General features: G+C 41.0%; 1 protein-coding gene and 1 long non-coding RNA gene across 3 annotated transcripts in view; one reads left to right on the forward strand and one right to left on the reverse strand.

Moving 5' to 3' along the window:
• Positions 1 to 9,930: 9,930 nt before the first annotated feature.
• LOC120034236 lies at positions 9,931 to 12,543 on the reverse strand. 2 transcript variants are annotated; one of them, XR_005474021.1, is made up of 3 exons: positions 12,380 to 12,543; positions 11,049 to 11,081; positions 9,931 to 10,592 (listed from the first exon to the last, which is right to left on the reverse strand). It is a non-coding gene; the product is annotated as an uncharacterized LOC120034236 (long non-coding RNA). The 2 variants fall into 2 exon arrangements; XR_005474022.1 differs by lacking the exon at positions 12,380 to 12,543 and adding an exon at positions 11,867 to 12,358.
• Positions 11,895 to 14,258, forward strand: part of LOC120034234 (bromodomain-containing protein 4-like) — a 48,714-nt gene continuing 46,350 nt past the window's right edge. The window contains exon 1 of the mRNA XM_038980718.1: positions 11,895 to 11,967. The gene's annotated coding sequence lies outside the window, so the exon portion shown is untranslated. The remainder of the gene's footprint in view (positions 11,968 to 14,258) is intronic.

A 14,258-nucleotide genomic window follows, 5' to 3' on the forward strand; every position in this document is an offset into this window, starting at 1 on the left:
TCTCATGCAACTTTTTAACTGGCTGACATAATCATCATAACATCTACGTCGTGTCCGCTTCGTTTATCAAAGCAAGAAACGTGTTCAAATGCACTCAAAATTAATAAGCAAAGAAGAGTTTCCAATTTGACTAAAGTGTTATTAATGTTCTTCATGAGTACATTAGCATTAAAACAATAGTAATTTACAGTAGGTCTCTGATATAGGGTAGGAGCAAAGAAAATAAGATTTTCTTGTGCTTTGGGTGCGAAACATCTTTATTTCAATATATTTATTTCATTATGATGACATTCTCTTAACTTTCAGCATAGGAGTCCCTGTTGAGCATCACTAGAAATCCAATTTAGAATCGGAATCTCATTACATTAGAATCAATATGACAATTAAAGGATCAGTTGAGATCCATCTCCAATAGGCTACCTGTTCTGTATGTGAGTGACACCAAGGGTTGTGCTGCCATCCTGACCAACAAAGAGTGTAAGTCCAGCTTCTGTAATAGATATAGATACTAAGCATTAGCATTCTCTATTGAGTAATGTGTCATGCTTTACATCCTACGTAGGCTAGGATTAATCTGTGTTCTTGAAACCAGCATCAAGTTCAAAGCACCTTCCATGGGAGGAGGGAGCTCAAATACTGAGCCCAAGCTCTCCACACAGAGATTTTCAACCACATCCTGGCCATCCAGCCGTGTGTTCCCGACCCGAGTCAACTGACCGGTAACTCTGGCTCTCTCCTTTGCCTTCGGGTTCTGACTGGCATTGCATCCAGCAGCAGCCCCCGCTTCATCGCCAGCTGCCTTCTCAGGGTGTCATCTGATGAATCTGAAATACATTGTGGGGTTCACTTCAAATGCCAAATGATCTTTGGTGGTTGCAGTTTGATGAGGATGGTTAATTGGTGCATCTCTGTGAGTTGGTGTGTTTGCCTGATAAGTACAAGCATATTAAACAGCGGCCGTTAGGTTAACCACACAAGTCTAAGTCTAACTGATAAAATAATTTATATGGTTGAAAGATAATGATTAAATAATTCCACTCTGAAACCTTATAACTGTATGAAATTGATTAGAATCATAAAATTATAATCTGATGATGTGTGTAGTTTTAGTCAGAATTAGGTTAAACACTGTATCTGTATAGTGGAAAAACACAGACTGTCTGTGCAAGGCGTAGCTCAGGATTTGAACTTGTATGGGGGGTGCCGAAGAAAGATACCGAGAACAGTTAGACTGTGTTTGGACCAACCTGGCTAGGCCTCTGCGAGACTTGGGAGAGGACAGGGAGAACTTCTCAAGGTTTCTCTAATCTCGGGGGGAATGGAACTGTCGGCTGGGTAGGGATACACAGTGATGAGAACCATGAAGAAGGATAAAACTCACATACTGTTTGTGTGTATGTATGTGCTTAGGATATCTACTGTTTGTGTGGAAGTATGTGCGCAGCTATAAAATGGATGTCTTTGTATAATGGACTTCAGAACGTTCTCTGAATAAACGGTACTCTCTTTTTGCATAAGCTGAGTCTTTGACTTATTATTATTAAAACCCGTGGTCTTACAGATCTAGGGGATTGGTCAGAGTTATTGATTGATTGTTATTATCATTGGAATTGAAGATTCTCGTGACACTAACCAATAAATCAAACATGTTATACAGGATTGTTTTTTTTACAAGACTGTTTTCACAAAATGTACTTATCAACTGCAAACTTCCATTACTCTAAGAGCACCCACTTTTTGTTATTTCACTATGACTTAAGTACTGCTGTCTGAGGACTATCTACTTTTCCTTTTCTCCTTTATAGTGCACTCCTTTTGGTCAGGGCCTAAGGGATCTGGTCAAAAGGAGTGCACTATAAAGGGAGTAGGGTCCCAGTTTGGACCTAAATAATTGTGGCTGATCTTGAGAAGGGAGTTGTCCAGCTTGTTGTCCTTGTTCATATATCCCTCTAGGAGGCAGTATCGGGTCACATACCCAGAGCCTGCATACTCAGACAGGTTGAGGTCGACGTAACCCACCTAATACAAATAACATGGAAATTGGGGAGATATTATTACTGAAGATGTGAGAAAAAGTGATTCCCTACGGAAAAAACAACCCTCATGCATCTATATCTTCCATGTCTGCCAATGTCTGCCAAAGCAACAACTACTCTTGCTGGGGTCCAGAAAAATTAAGGCAGTTTATACAATTTTAAAAACATTACAATACATTCACAGATTTCACAACACACTGTGTGCCCTCAGGCCCCTACTCCACCACTACCACATATCTACAGTAATAAATCCACGTGTATGTATAGTGCGTATGTTATCGTGTGTGTGTATGTGTATGTGCATGTGTCTGTGCCAATGTTTGTATTGCTTCACAGTTCACGCTGTTCCATAAGGTGTATTTTTATATGTTTTTAAAATCTAATTGTACTGCTTGTGTCAGTTACTTGGGGTGTCAGTTACTTGGGGTGGCAGGTAGCCTAGTAGTTGGGCTTGTAACCGAAAGGTTGCAAGATCGAATCCCGAGCTGACAAGGTAGAAATCTGTCGTTCTGCCCCTGAACAAGGCAGTTAACCCACTGTTCCTCGGCCGTCATTGAAAATAAGAATTTGTTCTAAACTGACTTGCCTAGTTAAATAAAAAGTAAATAAAAAATTGATGTGGAATAGAGTTCCATGTAGTCATGGCTCTATGTAGTACTGTGTGCCTCCCATAGTCTGTTCTGGACTTGGGGACTATTAAGAGGCCTCTTGTGGTATGCATGGGTGTCGGAGCTGTGTGCCAGTAGATTAGACAGACAGATCGGTGCATTCAACATGTCAGTACCTCTCATAAATAAAAGTAGTGATGAAGTCAATCTCCCCTCCACTTTCAGCCAGGAGAGATTGACATGCATATTACTAATATTAGCTCTCTGTGTACATCCAAGGATCAGCCGTGCTGCCCTATTTTGAGCCAATTGCAATTTTCCTAAGTCCTTTTTTATGGCACCTGACGACACGACTGAACAGTAGTCAAGGTGCGACAAAACTAAGGCCTGTCTTGTTGATAGTGTTGTTAAGAAGGCAGAGCATCGCTTTATTATAGACAGACATCTCCCCATCTTAGCTACTACTGCATCAATATGTTTTGACCATGACAGTTTACAATCTAGGGTTACTCCAAGCAGTTTAGTCATCTCAACTTGATCAATTTCCACATTAAGAAGGCAGAGCATCGCTTTATTATAGACAGACATCTCCCCATCTTAGCTACTACTGCATCAATATGTTTTGACCATGACAGTTTACAATCTAGGGTTACTCCAATCAGTTTAGTCATCTCAACTTGATCAATTTCCACATTATTTATTACAATATTTAGTTGATGTTTTAGGGTTTAGTGAGTGTTTTGTTCCAAATACAATGCTTTTAGTTTTATAAATATTTAGGGCTAACTTATTCCTTGCCACCCACTCTGAAACTAACTGCAGCTCTTTGTTGAGTGTTGAAGTCATTTCAGTCGCTGTAGTAGCTGATGTGTATAGTGTTGAGTCATCCGCATACATAGACATTAGCTTAACTCAAAGTCAGTGGCATGTCATTAGTAAAAACTGAAAAAACCAAGGGGCCAAACAGCTGCCCTGGGGAATTCCTGATTCTAACTGGATTATATTTGAGAGGCTTCCATTAAAGAACACCCTCCGTGTTAAGTTAGACAAGTATTATTGCCGGGGGTGTAAAGCCATAACACATACGTTTTTCCAGCAGCAGACTATCATCAATAATGTAAAAAGCTGCACTGAAGTCTAACAAGACAGCCCCCACTATCATTTTATCAGCGATTTCTCTCAGCCAATCATCAGTCATTTGTGTAAGTGCTGTGCTTGTTGAGTGTCCTTCCCCATAAGCATGCTGAAATTCTGTTGTCAATTTGTTTACTGTGAAATAGCATTGTATCTGGTCAAACACCATTTTTTCCAGAAGTTTACTAAGGTTTGGTAATAGGCTGATTGGTCGGCTATTTGAGCCAGTAAAGGGGCTTTACTATTCTTGGGTAGCAGAATGACTTTAGCTTCCCTCCAGGCCTGAGGGCACACACTCTCTAGTAGGCTTAAATTGAAGATGTGGCAAATAGGAGTGGCAATATTATCTGCTATTATCCTCAGTAATTTTCCATCCAGATTGTCAGACCACGGTGGCTTGTCATTGTTGATAGACAACAATAATTTTTTACCTCTTCCACACTGACTTTACGGAATTCAAAAGTACAATTCTTGTCTTTCATAATTTGGTCCGATATACTTGGATGTGTAGTGTCAGTTTGTTGCTGGCATGTCATCCCTAAGTTTGCTTATCTTGCCAATGAAAAAGTAATTAAAGTAGTTGGCAATATCATTGGTCTTTGTGATGAATGAGCCATCTGATTCAATGAATGAAGGAGCCATCTGATTCAATGAATGAAGGAGCCGAGTTGGCTTTTTTACCCCAAAATTTCATTTCAGGTGCCCCAAAGCTTTTTACTATCATTCTTTAAATCATTTATCTTTGTTTCATAGTGTAGTTTATTTTTATTTAGTCTAGTCACATTCTTTCTTAATTTGCAGTATGTTTGCCAATCAGTTGGGCTGCCAGACTTAATTGCCATTTTTACAGTAATTTTCTTAATAGGTGCGTGCTTATTAGTAACTGGAATAAGTAGTTTCATAAATGCGTCAAGTGCAGCGTCTGGTTGCTCCTCGTTACACACCACAGACCAGCAAATATTCTTTACATTATCAACATATGAATCACAACCAAACTTCTTGTATGACCTCTTATACACTATATTAGGCCCAGGCTTTGGAACTTTGTTTTTCCTAGATATGGCTATTATATTGTGATCACTACATCCTATGTATTTGGATACTGCTTTAAAGCAAATATCTGCAGCGTTAGTAAAGATGTGATCAATACATGTTGATGATTTAATTCCTGTGCTGTTTGTAACTACCCTGGTAGGTTGACTGACAACCTGATCCAGGTTGCAGACACTGGTTACAGTTTGAAGTTTTTTCCTGAGTGGGAAGCTTGATGATAGCCAGTCAATATTTAAATCACCCAGAAAATATACTTCTCTGTTGATATCACATACATTATCAAGCATTTCACACATATTATCCAGATACTGACTGTTAGCACTTGGTGGTCTATAGCAGCTTCCCACAATAATGGGCTTGAGGTGAGGCAGATGAACCTGTTAAAAACTGCTGTCAACAGTATTTAACATTATATCGTCTCTAAGCTTTACAGGAATGTGGTTCTGAATATAGACCACAACACCACCTCCGTTGGCATTTCTGTCTTTTCAGTAGATGTTATAACCATGTATTTCTACCACTGTATCATCAAAGGTATTATCTAAGTGAGTTTCAGAGATAGTCGGAATATGAATGTCATCTGTTACAAGCAAGTTATTGACTTTCATGTCATGGACCTTGTTTCTTCGGCTACATATGTTAATATGGGCTATTTTTAGCACTTTTCTGGGTTGCTTGATTGTTTTTATTGCTTTACTGGGAAGCTTATCAGAGGTAGACTTACTCATGTTACTTACATTGGAGCTGATAGTGCAGGATGAGCTGCATAAAGTGGTCTACCTACTATTGCACACCGCCTCAGTGCTAACAGTGTAACTCTGGTTTATAGGCTCATGATTACTGCTTACAATAGCTGTAGGATAAACATATGTATTCGGTGCAATTAGGGGTACATAAATTAAATGACTTACATTGTGTTTGCCAATGCCCCTAAGATCATGTACATTTGATGCAGCATTATGACGACTCATTGTCACAATGGTAGGGATTAACTGAGCTGGTCTTGGATCATTTATGGGGTGGCAGGTAGTCTAGTGGTTAGAGCGTTGGGCCAAATCCAAATGAAATCAAATTGTATTTGTCACATGCACATTGTTAGCAGATGTTAATGCGAGTGTAGCGAAATGCTTGTGCTTCTAGTTCCGACAATGCAGTAATAACCAGCGAGTAATCTAACCTAACAATTTCACAACAACTACCTCATACACACAGTGTAAAGGAATGAATACGAATATATACATTAAAATATATGAATGAGTGATGGTACAGAACGGCATAGGCAAGATGCAGTAGATGGTATAGAGTACAGTATATACATATGAGATGAGTAATGTAGGGTATGTAAACATAAAGTGGCATAGTTTAAAGTGGCTAGTGATACATGTATTACATAAAGATGGCAAGATGCAGTAGATGATATAGAGTACAGTATATACATATACATATGAGATGAGTAATGTAGGGTATGTAAACATTATATTAAGTGGCATTGTTTAAAGTGGCTAGTGGTACATTTTTACATAATTTCCATCAATTCCCATTATTGAAGTGGCTGGAGTTGAGTCAGTATGTTGGCAGTATGAGGCAGTATGTTGCTAGATCGAATCCCTGAGCTGACAAGGTAAAAATATGTCGTTCTGCCCCTGAACAAGGCAGTTAACCCACTGTTCCTAAGCCATCATTGTAAATAAGAATTTTTTCTTAACTGATTTGCCTAGTTAAATAAAATAAAAATAACATTTGGCAGTAATTGTTTCAACGCAGCCTTGAAATGCGTGGACAGGAGCCAAGATGATTTGGATGGACTCTGTCATTCCTATAGAGTATCTTCTGTTTCCAGAAGGTGTCAAAGTTATCAATAAAAGTGACTCTAGCAAGTCTTTTAGCAAGATGTGTAATGCCAGCAGTCCGCTGAATCTTTCACACCCGCGGCCTAACGATGGTACTGGACCTGAAATTATTGGCCATTTTTTGGAGTCTTTTAATGGTAAAATCAGTTAAAATAAATGTTCAATTGTTCCAAGAAAGCCCTCCTGATGTCGTTTGACATGGACTATGCCAGTGTCAGCTCCCGGCATCTGTGGTAGAACAGTAGGAAGCAGCCTTGTTATGTCCTGTACTCGTGCTCCTGGGTAGCACAGGGTTTTTGCCTTGGGGACCGAGGTGTTTCTCACCATAGAGCTGCCTTTGATGACAGCTGGTGATGTTGAATGGGCCGGTCTTTCAGGCAGCCTCATGGCTGGGAGCTCCGAGGATCTGAACACGAGGTAGAGGCCACCGGAGAGAGAGACAGAGCCGAGGACGAAGACGCAGGTACCTCCGGATCCGATCTTGATTGGGAAGCCACAAAGGTTGGGAGCATGGCCATGAACATGTGGAACAGTGGTCACTCTCCTCTCAAACAAACCTTTTGGTATGACCTTCCTCCCTTTGTGTCCTGCATGAAGAGAAGAATATGTTGTTTAATCTTTCTCATCATTTCTCTTTCATTTAGCACATTTGAATAAGATTCTGAAATGGAACACAACACGTCTCAATTCATGTATGATGTTTTACCAAAACTCAGCAAAAAAAGAAACGTCCTCTCACTGTCAACTGCGTTAATTTTCAGAAAACTTTAACATGTGTAAATATTTGTATGAACATAACAAGATTCAACAACTGAGACATAAACTGAACAAGTTCCACAGACATGTGACTAACAGAAATGGAATAATGTGTCCCTGAACAAAAGGGCGGGTCAAAATCAAAAGTAACAGTCAGTATCTGGTGTGGCCACCACCTGCATTAAGTCCTGCAGTGCATCTCCTCCTCATGGACTGCACCAGATTTGCCAGTTATTGCTGTGAGATGTTACCCCACTCTTCCATCAAGGCACCTGCAAGTTCCCAGACATTTCTGGGGGGAATGGCCCTAGCCCTCACCCTCCGATCCAACAGGTCCCAGACGTGCTCCATGGGATTGAGATCCAGGCTCTTTGCTGGCCGTGGCAGAACACTGACATTCCTGTTTTGCATGAAATCACGCACAGAACAAGCAGTATGGCGAGTGGCATTGTCATGCTGGAGGGTCATGAGCCTGCAGGAAGGGTACCACATGAGGGAGGAGGATGTCTTCCCTGTAACGCACAGCGTTGAGATTGCCTGCAATGACAACAAGCTCAGTCAGATGATGCTGTGACACACCGCCCCAGACCATGACGGACCCTCCACCTCCAAATCGATCCCGCTCCAGAGTACAGGCCTCGGTGTAATGCTCATTCCGTCGACGATAAATGCGAATCCAACCATCACCCCCGATGAGACAAAACCGCGACTCGTCAGTGAAGAGCACTTTTTGCCAGTCCTGTCTGGTCCAGCGACGGTGGGTTTGTGCCCATAGGCGACGTTGTTGCCGGTGATGTCTGGTGAGGACCTGCCTTCAACAGGCCTACAAGCCCTCAGTCCAGGCTTTCTCAGCCTACTGCGGACAGTCTGAGCACTGATGGAGGGATTGTGCGTTCCTGGTGTAACTCGGGCAGTTGTTGTTGCCATCCTGTACCTGTCCCGCAGGTGTGATGTTCGGATGTACCGATCCTGTGCAGGTGTTGTTACACGTGGTCTGCCACTGCGAGGACGATCAGCTGTCCGTCCTGTCTCCCTGTAGCGCTGTCTTAGGCATCTCACAGGACGGACATTGCAATTTATTGCCCTGGCCACATCTGCGGTCCTCATGCCTCCTTGCAGCATGCCTAAGGCACGTTCACGCAGATGAGCAGGGACCCTGGGCATCTTTCTTTTGGTGTTTTTCAGAGTCAGTAGAAAGGCCTCTTTAGTGTCCTAAGTTTTCATAACTGTGACCTTAATAATTGCCTACCATCTTTAAGCTGTTAGTGTCTTAACGACCGTTCCACAGGTGCATGTTCATTAATTGTTTATGGTTCATTGAACAAGCATGGAAAACAGTGTTTAAACCCTTTACAATGAAGATCTGTGAAGTTATTTGGATTTTTACGAATTATCTTTGAAAGACAGGGTCTTGAAAAAAGGACGATTCTTTTTTTTGCTGAGTTTAGATGGGAGATTTTATCTAATTTTACTCCACTTAGCAACAATTATCATAACTGTATCCTAAATGGTACCCTATTCCCCATGTAGTGCACTATATAGGGAATAGAGTGCCATTTGGGACAAATATACAGTTTTAAGGCAGAGCCTTTCATTTATGATAAGTTAGCTAACCTTACGAAATGACAGTCTACACATGCAGTCGTCCAGGACTCCAGACAAGCTGTTGACTGCTGTTTGGCACTCAAATTCAAACATCTTTCCCCATTGGACTGAGTGGTGCTGGACTTCCAGTCTGTGGGCTACACACACAACTTGATAATAGTATTTCTGTAACTTTTGGTGAATCTTAAGTCTTTCTTCAAATCTTGGATGTTCGCCTCTAATGCTGTCTGTTCTTGCTTCCCTCTGATGTTTTCAGGAGGCAAGAGGACATGAGGAATCGAGGAGACGTTACAGATTCAACTACAAGCTCCCTTGCACTCTAGAGTTGGTGACAACACCATATTTCTGCTGTACCACTCTCCATGCTCAGCTTGGAGATTCCTCAGTAAAGGAGCCATCAAGCAAGCACACTTTGCAACCCTGTGACTCGTGCCACATTTCCCAGCTCATCCAAGAGTAGGGAGACAGAGAAGTTGTGCATCCAGAAGTGTTTCCTGAGCACTGTGCGGGTATGCAAGCTGCCAACCGCCTACTATCCTCCATGGTCCCGTTTCCAGAGGCCCCTATACAACTTGACTTACTAGAGGGCAGATACAGTAGATGACTATATGCAGGGTTGTGTTCATTAGAGCACACCGTAGCAAAACGTTTTACAACGGAAAATATAAATCTGTGTTCTCATTGGATGATTTCAGCTAGTAGCTGCCTGATTCTAAATGTTTTCTCCCAACTGAACACGACTCAGCAATAAAATGACATGTCACAGCATGGTCCAAATCACAACACAGGGGCTTTGTGACATCATACTGTTTCTAGACCAGAATGGTCATCTTCCAAACTAAGTAAGTCATCACAAAACAAACTGAAGAAGTTCAACAAAGAGACATTTAAACTTTAATTAAGGACAGAGTTGAAACATACATTTACAAAAGACATGTATTCTAAATCATAAAAAATAAATAACATTCCAAGCCATATGATTCTGTTCTCATATTTCATTCACACATCTTTTGAGACAATCACACACACAAGGTTTACATCAACACCATCACAGAGCAGATCATCAACAGTCAAGTCGTGGTTTGACTGCAGTGAAATAAAGCATTTCATAAAAAGCTTTTCAGTGAGACTTTTCAGTTCAAAGGGGTAACTTTAAGGTCCCCCTCCAGCACACCCTCCCAAAGGGTGTATAGTATAGCCTACATGCTCCACGGCATCCAAAATTCTCCAACCCCAAATGGCACCCCTTTTCCTATAAAGTGCACTACGTTTTACCATAGCCCTATGGGCAATGGTCAAAGTAGTATACTAAATAGGTAATAGGGTGCCTTTTGTGACAGGGAACATGTTCCAGTCCACAGGCCTGACAGTGAAACTGCTCCCCCCTCCTGTGGAACAACAAGGCTTCTGATTGGGCATCGTCCTACTCTGATTGTCTCTCTGAACTGTCCTCCTCCCTCCTTCTCAGCCTCATCCAAGGCCATCCGTTTCAGTAGCCGCCGCTCCTTCCGGTCTCGCATCCGCTCTTTGAAGTCTTCCAGCTCTTTCCTCTGTAACACAGATCGTTCAGTCATAATCTACCACTGTCAATCAAAACAGTTATTTTTAAACTTTATTTGTAGATTTTCAATTATGAGGACAGAGACAACAAATACAACATCCTCTGTCCTTCGATCCCCCACCAAATCAAAACAGTTCTTAACATAATATTTTGAGTAGAATATCCCTTTAAATTGTATTGGGAGTGGGATATTCCTTTAATCTCAAATCTTTACCCTCCAAAAGTATCACTATTAGTAGGCATTGATATTTGTCATACTTCATTGTTCCTAAATCAAGAGAAAATGTGTTACTTTTATTTCTTATTCTTGGGGGGTATTTTTTTAACTACATTGTTGGTTAAGGGCTTGTAAAGTAAGCATTTCACTGTTGTATTTGGCACATGTAACAAATAAAATGTGATTTGATATGTTGGCATAATAACATGACCTTATTCACACACTCACATGCATCTTCTCATCAGTTGGGAAAATCTCCCTCTGAAGGTTGTAGAAGAAATCACCATGAAAGAGGAAAGGAAAGTTTAACATTAATGAACATCAGATAAAAAACTACTTATGACATGGTCATACACAAAATGTCAGAATTTGCTTTAGTTTGTCAGACAGTACTGTCAACATTTTCAGACTGTCTACACAATCTAATAATGTGTAGCCTAAACAAAGTTTAAAGCACTGAAAGAATGAACCAGAGCCTAATAACCCATTGGGCTTTATTGTGTATTAGCCTCAACAATTGTTATGCATGTAGCAATAAGAACTCTTTACAATGGAAGTAATAGCTCTCTAAAACCACACCACCTACATTTGAAGTTAACAGAGGAATGAGGCAAGGTTGCCCAATTAGTGCATTCCTCTACCTCTTGACAACTCAGGTTTTACATCTACTAGTATCCCAGAATTCCTTTACGGGTATTAATATAGATTAAATAATTAACACCTCTGCATAATCAAAACAGCTTATGTTAAAGTTCACAGTTAGCTAGTGTTATGTAAACGCAAGCTCAAAAGAAGCAGTGGCCTGGCTTTGGCCCCAGGTGAGAGCAGGTGCCCATGTAAATGGAAAGTTTGAGCCTTTTGGGTAAACACTTGTGTGTTGCTTTGCCATGTGGTATAACGAACTGAAGTATATAAACCAATAAAGAAGCTGATAATGTGTAGCGTGATTATTTTTGTTGTGATGCAGCGCATGGGATTGTGAAGACTAAAATGTACGGTATAGCAATGTACTAATGCAACCTGTGCGTGTACGCGGCGTTACGTACTTCACGTTCTGTCTGCGCATGACGTCACCGACGACGAGAGGTGTTTGTTCTGGATCCTGGGAAAGAAAGATCCCGCGCACCTTGACAACCGAATAAAAGAGGTAAAACGTATTCGTTTTTTTTTTTTTTTTTTTCACACCGTGTGAATGCACGCCTTTATAAAGTAATGTATTTCACACGAAGCTCCTGTTGACCACAAATCTAAGGACTCCGTCGTTTTTGAGGTCGTCGTAGCGTGCGCCTACAGGGAGCGAGCGGTCTGTAGGCCTGCTACTGAGACACGGGAATTGAACAAGCTAACTAAGATATCCCTTTCTAATATCTCTGACTAAGCTAACAAAAAACGAACCCTTCAGTGTTAACGTTATGGCCTAGTATTGTCCTGATTACATCACAACCTACTTAATTTGGATTTCCACGGGCCTCTCTTAACAAGATTACAGTAACGTTAGCTAAGCTAACTGTATCAACTAGCTACCTATCATCACTAGTATTAGTTAGCTAGATAGCTACCTTGCTATCACTTGCCACAGGTCGTTGACTTGGCTAGTTGTTAGCCAGCTAACAACATCAACAGTATTGACAACTAGTTGATTAGCTAGTAAGTAAGCCAACTAAAGCTGCTTTCGTATGAGATCAGCTTGCTGTGTTGGATGGTATGCGCGAGACTACCGAACCTTTTGGGAATACTGGTACAAAAATTGTTACGTAGTTAGCTTACATTCTAGAAGAGAAGATACGCAAGAAACACATTTTCAGTTCAGTAGGTCGCTAACTAGCTGGATTTTTAACAAGTGGTCACTTTCCAAATTTAACGAGGATGAACGTGTTTACTTCTCACATATCTGGGCAGACAATTTGACAATGACAAGTGACTGTTCATACAACGCCATTTTCGTTCCCCCAACTGGATTTGAAGTAGGTAATATTTCGTAACTACGCCAAGGATCCACCACTGTAATGTTACGTTAGCTTGCTAGCTAACGTTAGCTGCTTCCGACTGGACTCTTTGTATACCTAACGAGACTTCGTTTTAAGCGTGTTCTCTTGCTCGATTTGGCGAAACCGTGACATCTGCACTTATGCAGTTGCCACTAAAGTAATATAGTAACAAAACATTTGAAAAGGCGTTTGGGATTTTGAATAGGGACTTGAAGCTGCTTGCTTGCAGTCGCCATTTTGTGTTGTCCCGGGAGGTCTGAAGAGAAGTGGAAAAACGTTGGCGGTTTATAGAACAGATGTAAGGCAACAAGCTGAATTGTCATATTTTGTTTGTCTGAAATCTCATCCATAGAGTGAACATTGTTGGTGTATTTCAAGTACAGTATCGTAGCCTTGTTTTCCGTGACAATTTCGCTGCTACTGTCGACGCTGTACTTTCGTTTTGACTGATTACTCTCGACTTTGGCATACCGTTAGGATCCTCTGATTAGGGTCAGAACAAGCATTTCACCTATTGATGTTGCCCAGGCCTTGTATTTGTATCCTTAAGTACACACACTTCACTTAATGGTATTTTGCCTACTCTATGTACCAGGACCCCTCGGAGTTGTTCTGTTGCATTGCTTTTCTGAAAGTCAATTGCATTTACCATTAACGTTATTGGAAAGGTTGAATTGCATTTATGAAGTTTTTAGGTTAGTGTGTTTATATGTCCATCCGCATCTATCTACACTGGTACCACAAGCATCTGGATTTGTGTCAAAAGGTAGTGGAAATAGTTAGGGAGCATCCAATAAAATGTGCTGTAAACACAAGGGGGTTTGAAAGACAGGAGGGGTGTTGAGGTAAGAGGAAGAACAGGAGAATTTGGCTAAACCCTTTGATCAAGTCAAATGTGTGACGACTCCACCGTCCAGCCTAGCAACGAAAGCAGGATGTAACAAAAGATTTCCAGAAAAATGCATGTTAAATATTCACAATATTAGTAGAGCGAGAAAGTTAGGCCTATATTAATTTGGGATGTGACAAATGGAAGATTCTTTTTTTTTTTTTACTGCTATTTTTTTTAACAGGTTAGCACTAAAACGATAAAATGCATAAAGTTCCACGTGAATTCACAATGCAGCTTTGCTGCTGCTGGCAACGGTTTGGGTCCCACGGTGCTTCCCTTTCAAATAATTAAGCATTGCACCTGTACTGCCATTACTGTATTTCTTTCTCGTTTAACTTCTTGCCATACAGGACTTTGCTGCTGTCGCTTGCCTTTCGCTGCCATTTTCCAACTGTTAAAACTTCTTATGGCTGCGGTCCCGTTAACGGGACCGATATGACAACAGCCAGTCGAAGTGCAGGGCGCCAAATTCAAAAAACAGAAATCTCATAATTAAAATTCCTCAGACATTCATGTATCATTTTAAAGGTAATCTTGCTGTTAATCCCACCAAAGTGT

This window comes from Salvelinus namaycush, chromosome 41, assembly GCF_016432855.1.
Source record: "Salvelinus namaycush isolate Seneca chromosome 41, SaNama_1.0, whole genome shotgun sequence".
NCBI classification, from domain to species: domain Eukaryota; kingdom Metazoa; phylum Chordata; class Actinopteri; order Salmoniformes; family Salmonidae; genus Salvelinus; species Salvelinus namaycush.